Here is a 17,791-nt window from a genome sequence, read left to right as displayed (position 1 = left end):
GTAACCAGCTGTGACACATCTGTCTAATCCTTGTTGGGGTCATAGGTTATCACACTGGAACATAATTTCACATCATGGTGCAGATTAGTCTGTGATAGAATAATCAGTGTTATTGCCCTTCCTCAAATGCCAGTTACGAACATTTTCTATGTCATTGTAGCACAAGTCACTTTTTACATTAGCAATCTCAGCTACCTCACAGAAGCATTCTTCTATCTCATAATTTTTCAATTTTTTCCAGGGTATTGTCTGTGACAATGCCATTCTTGACACCCTTTGAAGGGAGGAATGGAAATGCTAATGAGTACTGTAGGTGGAAATGTGTCTAAATCTCAGTCTCTTGGTGCAAGACTAAGTCTCTTGTGTTTGTCGTAGAATACTTGGATATAGCTTGCTCTGGCAATTGCTTAATTGAAAAATCAGCCCTTAAGAAATTATATAAACCATAGATTTGGTCAGTTTTTTATCTAATACACTTCTGCAGTATATTTGCAATGTAGATGACAAATTAATACACCTTTTTTTATTTTTTTTTTTTCTGTGAGCTGAAAGCAGTGAAATAGCTGAAAATGAAAGCCATATGAAAAAATATTTTTTCACAGCTGTAAGTAGACATCTGAAGAACAGAACGTGTTTAGATTAAATGGTTTTATTCCCAGCAAAATAGAAAGTTTTAACTTTTGATATAGGACTGGTATTTGTTAGAGAAGGCATGTAGGCATGACACACTGGGTTTTAGAAATACTTGCATGCCTCTTTTAGCATTTTACTTTTAAATAATTGCGCAGTCACAGAGGGCAGAAGGTGGATGATGACTCAGATCTGGGAACTGGAATATGGAATGGTCATGAAGTTACTCCTTCCAAGTGAAATGATTATTAACAGGCAAAGGGAGAGACAGTGCTTTAAAATAGTCATTACCATGGTGGCTAAGGTGGTGTCTGGAAGGGAAGGAAGTGAGAGCAAATAAAGATAGTGGAGAGAAGTGAAAATTTTGTTCCAGCAGTTTGTTTGACATCCACCTAGTGAGTTGCCCTGTTCAATGGTATATAGATGTTTGTTTGGGGGGAGCTTTGGGCAAGGAGATTGACAGTCATGGAGCTGACATATCAATAGTTCTGATTTACATGCAACAACAATTAGATGATTTTTATCTTACAATCCAGGTGTGGACACAGAGTTAGAATGAGATTCTTAATTTGTCTGAAACTTCTTCCTCAGCTTTACTGAGGATCACTGAGCAACACATCAGTGTTTTTTTGTAGTTTGTTGGTGTAGATCCTTCCACCTTTCCTCTTCACCTTGATGTGTTTTTTTTAAACATTTTTAATCAAATAATCAGATATATGCCATGTTTTTTCTTTCTGAATGTAAAACTCTTTATCCATGTTAATAATGTGTTTTAGCCTTGACTCCCTAGATAAATCTGTTTCTTGAAAGACTACTAGCATTAAATCTTATTAGAGCTTATTGTAAAAATAGAGATTAGTGAAATTAGATGGTGTTTTGAATCTGTTACATTTTTTCAGAAATTGTAGTTGGCCTAACAGCATATGTTCTGCTACTGATTAATTATAGTCATGGACCTACAGCTATCATGGAGACAGTATTTAGTGTTGAAGAATCATCAGCTTTCAGGCACTTAAAATCTTCCTCTCTGTAAATATTACTCCAAAATTTTTAATTTTCCACCTTTCACCTCAAAATCAAGGTTCTTTATGGTTTTAGGGCCCTTGAAGTCGTCTTTACTATATCTGTTTCCTTCAATATAGAAATAGCCAAAATTCACTTCTCCTCATTCTGTTCCATATACTTCCAGATATTTTATTTAGTTCTCAGATGAAAGGAAACAGATTTTACAGAAGCACAAGGGGTTCTTTTATGCATCTGAAGAAGTGTACTTTAGTATAAAAGTTGGAAAATTCAGCATAGCACTGCAGAGATTCAGGTTAGGCCAATTATTCAATGGATAGACAGTCTAAGTGACAGAATGGGTTTTCTGTGCCCATGTGGTTCTGTTAAATTGAATGTTTGGAATATAGCTTCAAATAACTGTGTACCTGCTGCAGGCTGATTTAAAATGACATAAAAATTTGTACATCTTAATGCAGAATTGCAGGCAATGGGCGCATGGAGATGATCTGTAGAGACAAATTATTTCTTTAGCTCTCAAGTCCTAAGTGTCCAGTTAGAAAAGCCAAGATAGCACTACAGTTTCATCACAGAAGAGATTTCTTAATGAGATATTCTGCAGGGCTATCCTGTTGAATCTTTTCTCTGGAGGACCCTGAATGCAAAGGAATTCTAAAATAGCTACTTTCCTTTAGTACAAGATCTGTCTTACACTGTTGGAGCTTGTAAAGAGGCCAAGACGTCATTAATTACTGACTTATTTATGATCTACAAGTAGCTTTTATACATTAATTGCTACATTTATGTAAATTCTTGTTTAGTTCTCAGCAAATTCTATCAGGATCCTCCAGCTGACTGTGCTGTTGGATTTTTAGGAGTTGGATTTGTTAATTCTGTCTTTGTAGAGACAAAAATTAATGCTATTTGAAGGTACAGAACTGCTCTATGATCACCATTTTGTATTGAAGTAGTTAGTTGGCATCTCTTGCCTCCTTCTCAGAGTTAATCAGTCCCATACAAGCTAAAGTTCGCTGGTCCTTCAATTCCTCTGCCCATTTAAGCACAAGAAAGTCTTACAAAAACGAGTCCTTGTGCTGCGTTTGCACAGATTACGTGCAGCCACACTAACTGGACAGTGTCAGCATTTAGGAGTTCAGCAGAGTTGGTCCCTCTGGCTGAAGGATGTTTGTGGCTGGTGAGAGACTTTGGAGAGACTCTCCCATTGCAGGAAAGTTCAGCTGCTGGCAGGGATATGATTCACCCTCAGACGTGGTGGCAGTTTTTGAAGTTAATTGTGTTTAATTGGATCTGACTCTGCATTTTCAGATAAACCAAATAATATGTTCATTTGAATTTGCTATCAAACTTCTAATTCTTGGTTTAAAAAGCCAAAGAAATTGCATGAGACCAAGTCCTGCATTGTAATTACTGCTGGCATTTAAGTAGAGTAAGGAAATTCAATTCCTGTTTCACAGATAAGTTTTGTTGATTTTTTTTAACAGAAACTTGGCCATAATATATATATAAATTTAACTCACAGCAGAAATAGAAGAGCTTGAAGACATAAAAGAAAGCTTAAGGGAAACATGAAGATATGATATTAAAATATATCATAAGACGATAAGAACGAGAAATTGGACACAGGGCAAAATTGTTGCCTTTTTTTCAGACGTATTGAGCTATAATATCTGTGTGTATAAGAATTCGTGCAGTCATACATATGAATTACTTTTGCCTTCCCCGATAAATACATTTTTATGATCTGCTGCCGTGGAAGTTAGAGGTAGAACCCTCATCAGCTTTAATGGCAGTGAATCAGACCTTAATTGTACTTCATCATAAATATTTTCCAACTTCCTGCATTAGGATCAGGGATGTATGTTTATAGTGAATTATTTCTGTATCATCATAGCCTCAGAATGCAGTTCAGCATTATTTTGAAGCATTTGGTATTTATTATTACTATTTCCTCATTTGAAGCTTTAAAAAACATTTTTTCAAAGGAAAAAGTCAGTGGGACTTCCAACACTTGTAGCTGCCTGCCAGTTCCACACAAGTAGGCCCTCCTGCATGTGCTAAATAATTGTTTTGCACAGCTGAAGGCTGTTGGAAGGGAGCCCATTGCACCTTCCTCTGTAGGTGAAAAAACACTGATCAATGTTTATGGAAAAAGTAAGCCCACGGCAAGTCCTGCTCCTGTAGGAAGGGAAACAGTAAACCTATGAGACAGGACTATAGAAACATGCACTGCAATATTTTTGAGAGTCTGTTTAACTATCTAGTTATTCAAGCAAAATATAAATTCAAGTCTTGAAATGTGTACCCTTGCTGTATACAAGTCTGGCCTTTTCCAGTCTGTTTTCTTGTATTGTTCATGCCACCTTCACACAGGGAAATCTCCCTCACATTATGTTCATCATCTAGAACCAGAATAGTTGAATGGGGTAAAGTGAGATTGTTTTCTGCAAGCACTCAACACTTAGTGTACCTTATGTCCAGTTTTTCTTTAGGGTGTATGGTGGTAGAAAATTGTAAAATTTTGCAGGGGGACTAGTATTTGGCAAAAATGCCTTTTCTTGCACAATATTCTGAGTTCTCTCAGGAAAAAATGAAAATGGTAGTCTTATCTACACCTGACGTAATATACTTGTTATTTTAGAGGCAGAAGGTAATTGGAATGGTTTCAGCATTGTTTTACACCACCATGCTGTGGAACTTGCTGCAAAAATCCTCAAGACGATCCTCAAGTCAGCTGATGCATTAGTATATTTTTGCTTGGTCTTGCATGGAGAATCTAGTCCAAACCCTGAAGCCAGTTGCTCTTCAACAAGGCTAATTATTTCAGACCAAACTGCGCATCTTTGACATTTGGAGCCAGATGAGCAGCTGGCTGAGATTTCTTTGCCTGTAGTCTGTGATAAGGAGTGTGTATGCTTGTCCTGGACAGCATCTTCAGCTGTCCTGCATCTTGTCATCCTTGAGGAAGACAAGACTAGGTTTACTTCAGAGGCTTATTTAGTAGTGCCACTAAATTTTTGTTTAATAGCAGGTTTTTGAAAAAAAGTTGAAGATTTTTAAACCTGTAAATTCATATTAAAAAATGTGAAAGACTATAAAGAAATAGGACATATACGTGCAAATACTTTGTTTTGTAGCCTGGTTTTTTCTTATTTTGGTCCATTAACACTACTGCACTTTCAAAAAAAAAAATTATGCCAGCTCTTTAACCCCTCTTTCTGTAGTCAAAGCCATCAGGTAAGTGTAAGATGACCAGTTTTACATACTTTGCTACATCTTATTTAATTTACATGGGCAGTTAGACATATCAGCTTGTGAGAAGGCCATCTTTGAGAACAGTTCTTTAGGAGGGGATGCTGTTTCCATAAATTGTATGCAGTTGAGGCAGCCATGGGTGAAATGGTCTTTGTTATTAAATGTCACAAGATTTAATGTCACAGTGTAATTGGAATGGAGGGATAACTGAGCAAGGCTCAACCTGTCTTTTTCTGCTAACACATTATTAATCTACAGGAGTGTTAAAATATGTCTTACAAAGGACCTATTCTATTCAAAATTTTTGGCTCATAGGAAAAAAACCCTAATCTGTTTTATTGTAGAGCTCATGAACAACAATTACAGACTTCTTTCACAGAGAATTCAATTTGCTAGTCAAGTACACAGCAGAATGAGGCACAATAAAGGAGTTTATGAAACACATAGTCTTAAATATGTCTTTAAAGAAGAAAAGATCTACACACATGGCACCTAAACACCATAAAACAGGTAATAACTAAAAACTGATTTCCTTTGGAAGTCTCAGCCTTTAACCCTCATTTGAGAATTTTCTTTCAGTAATTTGACTTGATTTAATTTAACAAACAGTTTATTAGTATAATGTATTCCTAGAGAGTTATTAGAGTTGTTACTAACCAATTTGCTGATGAAGACTTTTCTGTCTGAATAAAAAAGCAATGTATAACATTAAAGACACTGTTGTGTCTTAAAATTTTAGATTTTTCCATTGCTTTTCAAGTAAAATACCAATAGAGAAGCCATTTGCAGACATAATTTATTTCTGATTGGTACTTTTTGAAATACAGTATTTCTTTATGGCAAGAGCTATGTCTTAGAATCCTGGATTTAGGTTGGAAAAGAGCTCTAAGAACATCAAGTCTAGCCATTAACCCAGCACTGCCAAGTCCATCAATAAACTTTGTCCCAAAGAACATCTACACGTCTTTTCAATACCTTGCTATCTTCTGGGGAAGCACTGTCTTACATCATACAGATTTTGCCACTAAGAATCATTTTGAAAGAAAGTTGAAAAAAGCTCCAAAATTCCCATATGCCTTTCTTACTGTTTCTCATTTGAAACAAATACTGACAAGCAGTTAAATTACATTTATTTTATTTTCTCATTAAACTTTCTTACCTAAGAAAACTTTGCAGCACAGATGCTACATTTCAACATTAAAAGTCAGAAATATTTCTAACCTGAAATATTTTGTGATGAAATTGGACTCTGTAAACAAAATAAAACAACTACTTTTACTGAAAATTTGAGTGCCACTTTGCTGTAATTCAGAGGGATGCAAAGTCTGCATGCGTTGTGATTCTCTTTCTTGGTGGGAATATATGAAGTTTTTTATAGCCAATAACTTCAAGTACTTAGGAAGATAAATCTTTATAAATGTACTAGAAAAGCAAGTCCTACAATTTAAGAGTAGAGACTCTAATTTTAAATGAAAAATAAAAGAAGGTTAACCAAGCAATATATTCTGTCTTCTTCCCTTCAGATAAATAAAAGAAACAAAGGGTGCCTATACTGATTAATAAAATTATAATAGACAGTAAAAACGTTTAGAATTTGATGCAAATTCACTCAATTTCCACTTTGTTTTGCCCATTTAACCATTTCCTCATTAATTATGTTGTGTATAATTTATCACATTATCTTAATCTATATTCACACTCTGAGTTTACAAAATGTCTTAGTCATGCAGAATGGCTGAAATAAATTGCAGAGAATGTCAGAATACTGCCTTTTCTAAAATAGCTGCAGTAGAAAAATATGAAAAAAGTAGTTCCATCTGATAGTATTTACAGAAGAGGTTTATCATGAGGAGATCCTTCTTAAAGTACTTGTTTGTATTAAAGGACTTCTTAGATCTTGCTTCCAAGAGGAAATAATCAGAGACCACCAGACAATTTGATGGAACATAATGCAGTGCTTTCTAATATGGTAAAATTCAAATCTATTCAGGCCTCCAAGGAAATGGGAGGCCAGGCAGAGCATGTAGGTAGAATTCTAGAAGCTAATGTGCCTACAGAAGAACCATACAGCAAACTCATTGTTTCCAGGTACTTATACATTACTGTGTAGTTCTCCTCCTGGTATTTGCAGCTTAGCATTAGAGAATATGAGTAACTTTACTTCAGAAAAAAAAAGAAAAATATTAAAAATTACCGGTTTTATTCCAGCTGGCTAAAAAATTCCTTAAAAATTTTGGGCCACCTTGTGTCCTTGTGAATTCAAGTGGAAGAACCCTCATCAAAGTCCAATCCCAATGAATTATAGACAAGGTTCTAGTGGCTTTGGTTGTTTGCTTTTGTGGTGTTTTGTTTGGTTTTTTTTTGTGTTGTTGTTTCCTTTGGGCTTTTAATTTTTCTTGTTTGTTTGTTTATTTTGTTTTAATTTTGGAACAATGTAAATACTTAATACAAATTCTTTGTTTAAAAAGAGGAGGAAGAGCTCAAGGTGCATTCCTTCCTATTGGAAGGAAAAATATGGCAAAGTATCTCAGCAGTAGTATCTCTTCTGTGAAATAAGGGAAACAGTGAGAGTTGTTCTCAGAATTAAATTACTGCTAATTAAGCTCCCTATCTAGCATGAGAAAAAAAGCCTTTTATTCCCCTGGGTTCTTATCTCTACTGATAGTCATACAAATCATAAGATAAAATCTGCTCTTCTAGAAACAATTTGTAACTGACATAGGCATATCAGGTAAACTTAATAAAGCTGACAAAAATTCAGACAAAAATTATTTCTTGAAAGTTGCACTAGTTCTGTACCTGAAAAAGCATCTATAACTTCTTTTGTTTGGGATGGGTTTTTTATTTTTGTTTGTATGATGACATAGCTGCAGTTGCCTGCAGAATTATAAAGGCTTTAAGTGGCCATTACTAGAGTCCAAAATTTGAAGTACCTTTTAGAAGTCATTCTCAATAGTACTTTGGGAACCAGATATGAAAAGCGGGAATAATAGATGTTAAAAAGCTTAATAAAAGATTTCCATTTTGCATTAATTAATCCCAGTTTTTCTCAAAGCATCGTATTTGCTCAGAACTAAAAAAATCTGAAACCTTTTTGTATTTTCTGGGGCAACCTGTCAGGAGTTTATACAGTGATCATATCAATGTGACTTGCATTCAGTAAAAATTCATAAAATCCAAAACACTTCAGGAAAATACTTCTGGTTTATGGAAACAGATCTTGAAAAAATCTGTTCACTGGAGTATTTCCAAACAGTTCTGTTTATTGTGGTTTCCAAGATATCTGGGCATAATTTGCTTAATGCACATAGGAGTCAGCAATATTTCTAGTAAAAATGGTGATCCACAATTGTTCTCTTCAGTGTATGCATGTAAATAGGAGCTATTGAATCAAGTCTGGGGAATGATGGCAATGTAGTCTTCAGTTTTCCAGGATGAATGAATTCAAGAGGTACATTCCTAGCACTGACAGTGTTCCAAGATTGGTTAGTTGTCTCTCACCAAGACTGTCAGTTTCAGGCAAATGTAAGCAGAATTCAGATGAGTGATTGATTAATTATTGACTCAGTTATAGTCATAGGTACAGCCCCTTGTAGGAGTGGATAAATAGTTTTTCCATGAGAAGAGAAGGCATTCTTGCCAGTGTTTGATGCAATTGTTCTGGTCATTGGTACAATCAGTGAACATCAAGTCAAGCGCCACCTGCAATAAAAGTCAAGTCTACAACTCCCTCTCCCACGTGCCAAGGAAGTAATTTGACCTGTTTAAATATGTGTGTTTTTTCACTTCATGTTCTTCTAGGTTAAGGCCACAAAATTTAATTTCATTCTTTAAGAGACTAAAATGCAAATGCACTAATTAATTGTTAGCAACTGATGTATGTTATAGTGGAGAGGAAACTGCAGAGAGTATAGAACAATTACCTCCTGCTCAGATAGCTCAGAGAAGCTTTTGTCTGGTTATTGAACTTAAGTTATAGAAAGGAAGAAGGACGAATCAGAGAAAGGCATATGTGTGAAACCCGTGCACCTGATAAGCATAGCAATGATTGATGTTAATACAGCAGCTGTGATACAGACATCTGTTGAAAACTTAGTATAATTGTGTGGTCTTTCCTGCTGTGAAATTATAGTAAATACTGATGAGCCTTCTACTGAAAATTGTAGCCAAACTCTTTTTGAAGTTTTCGGGGTTTTTTTCATTTTTAAGGCAGAAGTAGGGGAGACAGAATTTTTACACTGACCGTGTAGGCTAAAAGAATCTTGCTTCTTCTGAAGTTCAGGAATGAAGCTACAAACTGTAAGCATAAACACAGCAGCAGTAAATTGTTAAGTTTTTAATTTCTTCTATTAGATCTAATTCTCCAGTGCTACATTCATTGCAATACTTACAATTAGTAAAAAAAGCAAAAACCCTACAAATTCTAAAAAATGCATAGGTTTTAGAGTAAGGGTTAAAGATAATCTTTATCTCTGACATCATAGTCTTCCAGAGCACAGTACATGTGGGGGAATTAATTCCCTTTTCACTTGATAGTAATATAATTAGTTTTCTGGACAAAGCCACTAGAATTTACAACATCCTCTGAAAAGATGGAGCAGCTAATGGTTTAGTGAGAGCTTTTCTAGCAGATGTTTTGTCCTAGTTTATAAAACATACTCAGCCTCCATTTCATTTGAACAACGGAGTATTTGTGTGGCCTATTCCTCTTTCTTGCTTCCAGCTTATGTTCTTGCTTGACTTTGCTGTGCTCAATACTTACAGGTACTATTCATAGGGAAAAAAACCCCCCAAAACCAAAACAACAAACTAATTCTTCAAAGCAGAAAATGCACATTTCAGCGTCTAAATTTTTGCATACATGTTCTGATGAGTTTTATGCTATTGAATATGTGCATATTTGAATTATCTTATGCCCCAAGGCATACTAAAACTGTTGGGTACTTGAGAAGAAACAAGGCACACAGAAGCTGAAATCTACACCCTGGAGTTTACTTTAAGGAAATATCTAGTTCTCTGATGTGTTAATAAAAAACTATCTTTTGGAAATAGTAATTGAATTACCAGTATGCATTATATGATGTTACCAGAAGTTCTTAAGGCTTAATAAGGAAGTCTTAAGTCTTAATAAGGAAGGCCCACCTGATAAATTCAGTGTTGGATATGGGACAAATTTTATAGGACTCTTTTTGTTGATATTATCAAACCTGAGAGTTACTGACCAGTGGAAACTGTTTGTCTGAATATGACATTAGAATTGTATCTACAGGCATTGCAATGCCTGAATTTGAGTTTTACAATAGAAAGATTAAAGTTGCATTAAATTGGATTCAAGAATAGAACTGAATTGCTTTTTTGAACTTCCTTGTCCTTTTCCATCAGATTACTGATATATGTACCATGTACTTTGTTTTTCTTAGTCATGATGTTTTACGTCATAATTGAATTTAATGGTGGTTTTTTGTTTTTTTTAAATTGAATTTTCCACCTAGCATCGGGAATTGGAAAGAAATTAGAAGAAAAACAACTGTTCTAAAAAGCCACCTAATCTACACTTAGTCAAAATTTACTTTGGGAATTGCAAAGCTGGTTAGTTTTTAGTTTTTTATTTTAGTCCCAACTTATTCTCCACTTGGTTTCACCTGATCTATACAGTCTCTGCCAAAGTAGAACAAATGCTAATTAAAGCTGTGAAGTGCTAATATACGACAAATAACTAATAGTAGTATCATGAAAACATAAGAAAAACTATTTCTGAACAGATGGCCCAAAGGCCACAAGAAAAGTAAGTCAGAGAGGTTTTACATATATCTCTATAACCAACCAAACTTTCATATTTTGATTTTTCCAGTGAAACAAACAAGTACAAATTTGGAGGTTCCCCTATGACCAACAGTAATTTTCTGCTTTTGCAAACCTGCACAAACTAATCAAATAGTAATAAGAAAGGTTTTGATCCTGTTCTCATTGACTTCATTCCGAGTTTAGCAGTGACTTGGAAATGTTCACTGCTGGATGGAGAATTAGTACATAAAATAGAATGTGTAATGGGTGGCAGTTTTGACTTGGAATTTTGCTAGAATTATCATAACTCATTTTTACTGTTGACTTTTTCCTTAATTTAGTTTGCTAAAATAATTCAATTTTTGTGAGAAAAGTTCTCATCTTACCTTGTATTACACTAGGATAACTTCCTTGTTTGGAAGAAAATTGCAAGACTGAATTAGTAGGATATTCTTTATTTGGGAGGTTTGTTTGATAATTTGTCTAAGAGTAAAGTAGAAGAGTAAAATTACCAGTAGATTTTAAGAGCATGTTGAAATAAGAGACAAAGCAGAAGAAAGATTTATTTACAGTATTCTCATACAATTGGTATTCTCTGCATCAGCAAATTGAAGTCAAGGAGAGTCCTAGGCAAAAGCATTTATGCAAGTGAAATCAGTAGGTGCCTTAACTTTATAAAGCTCTTTCTCTGCTTTGTTCCTTTTCCCACTTTCTTAAACTTTATTGAATGATCTGTGACTTAGCTCCTGACAATGCAGATGTTCTGTGTTAAAAATGCACTGGCTTCCTGAGTGGCAGAATTTTTATTAGTCTACTTACATTTTCAAGATTTATCTTATAAGCATGTTAAACCTCAGAGCCTGCTGCTTTCTCAGTTAAGAAACTTGAAAAATTGTTCTATTAAGTTTTATGTTGTCATAAACATAATGTCTTAAAAAAAGAAAAAAATACCCTTTCCAGTCTCTCACATTAAACTCTATGCACCATTTTGTGCTGATGCAAACAACATTTTCAGTCAACTTTATTTTACTTAGCTCTTTTTCTGTCATGGGCTTCTCTCTGCCAGTCATGATTCCTTCCCCCTTCCTGTTGTGGTGCTTTGTGGTTGTTTTTTTGGTTTTTCCCTCTTCAGACTGCAGGAAGTAGGAAGTTTTGTTTTCTTTTTTACTGGAGAAGAGGCCAAAGGGAGGCTGCTTCTCAAGTTTGGAGGTGATTCTCCAAAAACCTGTATCTTTCCCTTTACTGCAGATTTCCCCTCCTCTCTTCCTACCATTCTGGGGAATGGTCAGATGAGACAATTGTTGCCTGCTTTGTAGAGCCCAGCCAGCTGTAGCAGGACACTTGCAGCTGGGTGGCCATCCCAGGTGTCATTCCAGCTGGTGCTTGATACCAAGGAGCATGAGCTGCTTTTGCATCCCTTAAACATTGCATCTTGCCCATCAAATACTGGGACAAAACCAGTGTAACTGTCATTAAAAACTACTACTACTAAAGACCGAAGCACTGTGTAGTTTTAAAGAAATGTTAACATGTAATTGAGTAATTTTAATGAGTGTAGAAATTGTAACTCTCCAGATATGCATACATGTAATGAGAGCGATTACCATGCAACAATAAACCAGCACTGCTATTAGAAGATCATAAACTGTTATTCAATATACTATAAAATTCCAAATCTAATTGAATGTGCTAGTTTAGCATAATTCCCACAAGTCATCATTCTTTAATATTGTGAAATGAATGGGGGGTTTCTGGAGCTATTAATTGTCACTGACAAGCAATAACCACTCAAATGAAACTCCAATTATCAGCAACCATTAATCACATTTACTGTCATTTGCAATGTCAAAAACAAATATTCTAAACAGCTAAAAGGAATTTATATATCTTATGTTTTAACTCACTTTTTAGAAATCAGATGGTCTTTTGCTGGGATAAGCAGGGAATTACAAAATGGTATTTTCAGTCCTGCTCAGTCTTGTATTTTCTTGTTTAAAAATAACCTCCCACTTTATTGCATTTTGATGGAGGCTTAGGTGCTGTGCAGGTTTATTTCTGTACAGTTATGTACGATTTATACTGTAATTGCTGCTAGCATGATTTTATTGCAGTCCCTGGCTTTAAAAATAAGAAATTCTAGAGATCATCTGAGCATGCAGTTCACTAGTCTGTTCCAGGAAAGCAATTAATGTTGCTTTTAGGATGCAGCTTGATCAGATATAGTGTTCTTGGAGATGAGGGTGTGAAGAAGGGTGGCAGAGTCTTGCTCAGAAAACACTGTTTTATGCTTTTCATCTTGTTCATTTTTCAGATTCTGTTGTATACTTTGAATAATTGTTTTCCTTTGAACCTACCCAGTATATCCAAACCACAGAAGTGCATCTCTGGGAAAAAGAGCATAGGAAGCTGTTCAGTTCTCAAGAGTGGATTGGCCATTTGTGCAGTGTAGACATACATGGCAGTTAAAAGGCCTCGCTTGCAAATTGGGATCTGCTTACTGAAAATTTCCCCTGAAAATAACAAATAACATTGCTGGACTGTTAAGGGCATGTTGTGGCCCTTACTCTCAAATGGTATTGAGTTTTCTTCTGAGCTACAGAAAATCACTCTGAGTGATGAAGATTTCAGTCTTTGCCAGTTGTTTACCTTGAGAGTCTGTCAGCTTTTGCTGCCATAAAAAGACTTAGATTTAGAATGAGGAAGCATTTTGGAAGCAGAATAAGGAAGCAGAATAAGGAAGAGGACTAAGGAAGAATTTGGAAGCACCAGCTGTGAATAACTTGATTTAGAAAAAACACTGAAATCATAAATATTTTCTTTACTATACTATTGTTCACTTGCGGTTTCAACACTTAATAATCCATGGAAGAGACAAGAACTCTAACACAAATCAGCAGAGTGGGTATAATATCTGTTCATAATGTACTGCAAATATCCAGCAAAGTATCTTTTTAGAAGAAACGTGTGAGAGTTGACAACTGAACTATGTATCAAAAGAAGGTAGGCCTAAAATATACACAAATTGTGTTTAGCTAGGTCTGAGGCACCTCTAAGGCGCAGAGCAGTTGCTTATTTTTCAAGTTTTTGAGTAGAGGTGTATTTATAAAATCAGATTTGGTAGTGCCTCTGGAAGTGAAAGTCAGGTTGACCATACTAGCAATTTTATTATTCCAGTTATTATTTATATAACCAGTTTATTATTTACATAACCATTTTTCCAAATTTTCAAATACTGCATTTTCACTAAAACCGTATGTGTAATTGACAGGATGGCTTTATAGTGGTCAGTGTACTCTTGAATAGGTTACATCTTTAAGATTCTCTCATCTCTGAAATCCTCTTATATGCTGCCACTCGTCAACCTTGCTTACCTAAAAACTGTGTTTGGATAAAAATACCTTATTTCTGATCTCCTTGCTGAATGTAGTTGAATGTTCTTCCTCTGAAACACAGCAAATTCTTGGCCTACCAGCATTTCCTTAAACTAACTGAACACGTTGAAAGTGAACACATATAAGGTAATCAGTATTATACTATAGTACTGTCATGATCAATTAATCAAAAAAATTAAATGCCTAAAATGATTTGAACTAGCAGAAAAAACTTCATCATGAGGAAGCTTTGGAACATGATTCTTTCCTTGACTTCAACTCCCAAACTCTATAATTTATCATTTTCTTGATGTTTTTCTGAGTTTTACATGTGAAATTTGAATAGTTTATAGATTTTATAAAAAACAGTAGTAGAAATAATAACATGCTATGAGATAAGATTTTAGTCTGAAGAATTCTTACTGAAATTCTATTTTCCACATTTAATTAAACGTTTCTATCTTTTCAGAAGAAATTACTAAGTATTGTAAAACGTTCTTTTCCATTCCCAATTTAGAACTGCTTCACTGAAAATTTATCATAACTAACACATTCATTTATGGTTATTGTCAAGGTGACAGTTTATCAGAATAGCAGAAATCAAAGCATTTAAAATAATTTAGTTTTGAACTCCCAATGTAGGAGGGTAAGGTAAACACTAATTCTGTCAAACACTAGTTATCTTTCATTAGTATGGAACTGAATTTATTCTTAGAAGAAAAAATATACAAATATTGCTCTGTCATCTACTAATAAACAGATTTCCTTTAAAGAAGATAACAGCAGACAAATGTTTAGTAATTTAGCAAGTCTATTTACAACACTGTGTCTTTAAACTTGAGCTGTCTGTTTAACTCATATTCAAGATTCCTGCTCCCTTGAAAAGGAAGAACACCCTTGAGTATAGTAGTGAGAACTGGCTCCTTCCTTCCTTCCTTCCTTCCAACCTTCCAACCTTCCAACCTTCCTTCCTTCCAACCTTCCTTCCTTCCAAACCTTCACTTAGTGACATCCATCATTCCTGCCATCAGCCTTTTTTATGGCTGGAACAGAAGCATGAATAGCACACACACTGAGATGTGTGAAAACTTCATGGATTTTGATAAGATGCTGGAGAATGTGTCATGAGTCGGTGTTACCATTAGCTGAGAAATGAAAACCGGTGCAGTAATTTGCACAGCAACTACAGCTTGGCCCCTCCTACCATTACTGGGCAGCAAGTATTTACAGATGTTAACCAGTGCAGTGGCAAACCCTGAGACTGGTAAACTGCACCCAGTGGGTTTTGGTAGTGAGTACAATCTAGCAAGGGCCCTACAGCCATTTACTTACCTGTGAGCTTCTGTTTTCTTCAAATGCCATTGAGACACTTAAATGACTTATAAAAAAAATCTTCCTAATAGCTGGTAAAAACTAATGGGAAAGCACACTACATAACCCATAGTAGGAAATATTTGGAATTAATATAATTTATCTGATTTAATCCTGCTAGAGGTCTGGCTAAATGGAGCAATCTGCTTTTTGGCTGCTCGAATGGAACACTTGAATAGATGACAGATTTGAAGATGTCATCTGAAATACTGCACAATTATCATGAATAATTTGAAAATATTCTGTTCTTTTAACAGATCTTAAAATGTCTTATTCAATAGACTATGGCATTGAGAGCCAAATTACTCCTAAAACCAGCAGGCCTGTATGTTTCTGATATTGGTATCACAATATTTCTCATTTAAAATTTTCAGTGGTGACTGAATAATAGCTCCCAAAGAATGATCTAACCTTGGCTGGGTTTTGTTTCAGTCAGAAAATTCTGCTTGTAAATTCTAATATATTGTAAAGAGAAAGCCTTTTTAAATTTGGAGTTGTTTGTTTTGAAATTTCTTAGGTCCTAGGGACAGCTCACTTACCTGATATTAAATGGACACAATTAATTACTGTTTTACTTTAGCTGTTTTCAGCAAATGCCCTCCCACTTTGTTTTAATAATTCATGTGTTGGTTTTATTATAGGTGTGCCTGTGGAATCTCATTTAGAAATTACTGATTAAATGTTTTCTCCAGCCTACCTCACGTAAAATTATCTTTGATGTAAACCATATTTTGGGAATATGTGTAGCATTGCACATAGCATTTGCTGACTTTTATGTCAAATCCCCTTTAATGTTTTCTGTAGGTCTTTACATATCGTGGCTGGCAATTTCTTCCTGTTAAAATATTCCTGATAGAGTTTATTGCTTTTCAGTAGCTGGAAAGTAGTGTACTGCACTTTCAACTCAATAATGAGTTGCATCTCCGTTTCAATTACAGACGTTATTGATATAATTAAGAACTATGCAATTTGCCCTCCTTTTTCTATATGCCTTGAGTGTGTTCTGTTCATTCCCTTTTGGTGCCCTCCCCAAGGTAATGCAAAGTAATAGCATACCATATGGCAAATGGAATCAGCTGTAACAGCATGCAGTGCCTTTTATCTTGTAGCTTTTACAGTGTGACATTCCCAAGTTTGTAACTCATGAAAATTGCACGTCTTAGAGAAACTCCAGCTGTATGATGCTGCTTCTCCCATTGGAGACCTCCTTGCTGATACTCTGCAAGTGTGCAGCAGCCATCAATCAACAACAACCAGGAACTGACAGAATGTCTCAACATGTGGCAGTCCTACCAAACTGCACAAAGTTATCATCAGCAGAGTATTGTGTTATCATGAATTGTGCAACGTAATTGATATGTTAACAGTAATAATGAGTTTTGTATAGTTTGTGAGGCTTGGCTAAGGATTTTTATATGTTTTAATGACTTTAGATCTTTTGGGCAATTAATAGAACGTGTTTTTTCAGTTGTGAATTTCCATAGGTTTGGAGTCAGTCTTCTGAAACATGCTGTCTGGAAACATTAGATGCTGTTCTATGAAAACTAAATGTTAGCGTAAATAAAGATTTTGTAGATGAGTTAAAGTACTTCTACAGGGCCAAACTCTAAAGGAATTTCTTCTTTGTGGATATACTGAATGGGTGTGATAAGCTGATGGTGTTACTTAGGAATGCAAAAACCTGTAAGTAACCATTTCTTAATACTTGATGTGTGTTGCTATACCAGCATATTAGGTTAGCTTTAGTTTTGTGAGTGGAAGGGAGAGGTATTGATTAAATAGATTTGTAATGTTTAGTTGTGGTTTTCTGTGGCAAAAATATAATTTCAGACTATTCTGAAAGTAAGTGTCACTAAAAATTTTATAGGATGTTTCTGTATGAACAGTTCCATCAGGTAACGTGCAGTTAGCCTAGTGTCCAGTTTATTTTAGGGAGCAGAGATTATACAGTCTCCACCATGTTTGTGCTCCCACTGTGATGCTACAAGTGGTGCAGCAGCTTTTCTCCAAAGCAGGAGAGCAGATGAGGAAAGGATGAATTGTTCTTCCCTGTTTGTCCAGATTTGGTCTTTGGTAAATATATTTCTACTCCTCTCTGGTCATGCTTAGGAAATGTAAGTGTGCCCAAGCTCTAAACAAACTTTCCACCTGTCACCTAGGAAGGGAGGGGTGGGTGATAAGAGATGGTGCTTTTCTGCAGTGTGCTTGTAATGTCCCAAGGGTTTGAGGACAGGACATTGTAAGGTTTGACAACTTGGGGCTGTCGAGAGGGAACAGGAGCACGCACAGCACAACTCACTTTTACTCCTCTGTCAAGCCACTACTCAGTTGGCTTCCTGTAGCAACTAGTACAATGGTTT

General features: G+C 35.4%; 1 protein-coding gene across 3 annotated transcripts in view; it reads right to left on the bottom strand.

Moving 5' to 3' along the window:
• The window catches only part of B3GALT1 (beta-1,3-galactosyltransferase 1), a 175,521-nt gene that overhangs the window by 80,111 nt on the left and 77,619 nt on the right, over positions 1-17,791 (bottom strand). The window lies entirely within an intron of this gene.

This window comes from Pyrgilauda ruficollis, unplaced genomic scaffold (assembly GCF_017590135.1).
Source record: "Pyrgilauda ruficollis isolate IOZ18807 unplaced genomic scaffold, ASM1759013v1 scaffold3, whole genome shotgun sequence".
In the NCBI taxonomy this organism is placed as follows: Eukaryota; Metazoa; Chordata; class Aves; order Passeriformes; family Passeridae; genus Pyrgilauda; species Pyrgilauda ruficollis.
This window is presented reverse-complemented; position numbering and strand designations above follow the sequence as displayed.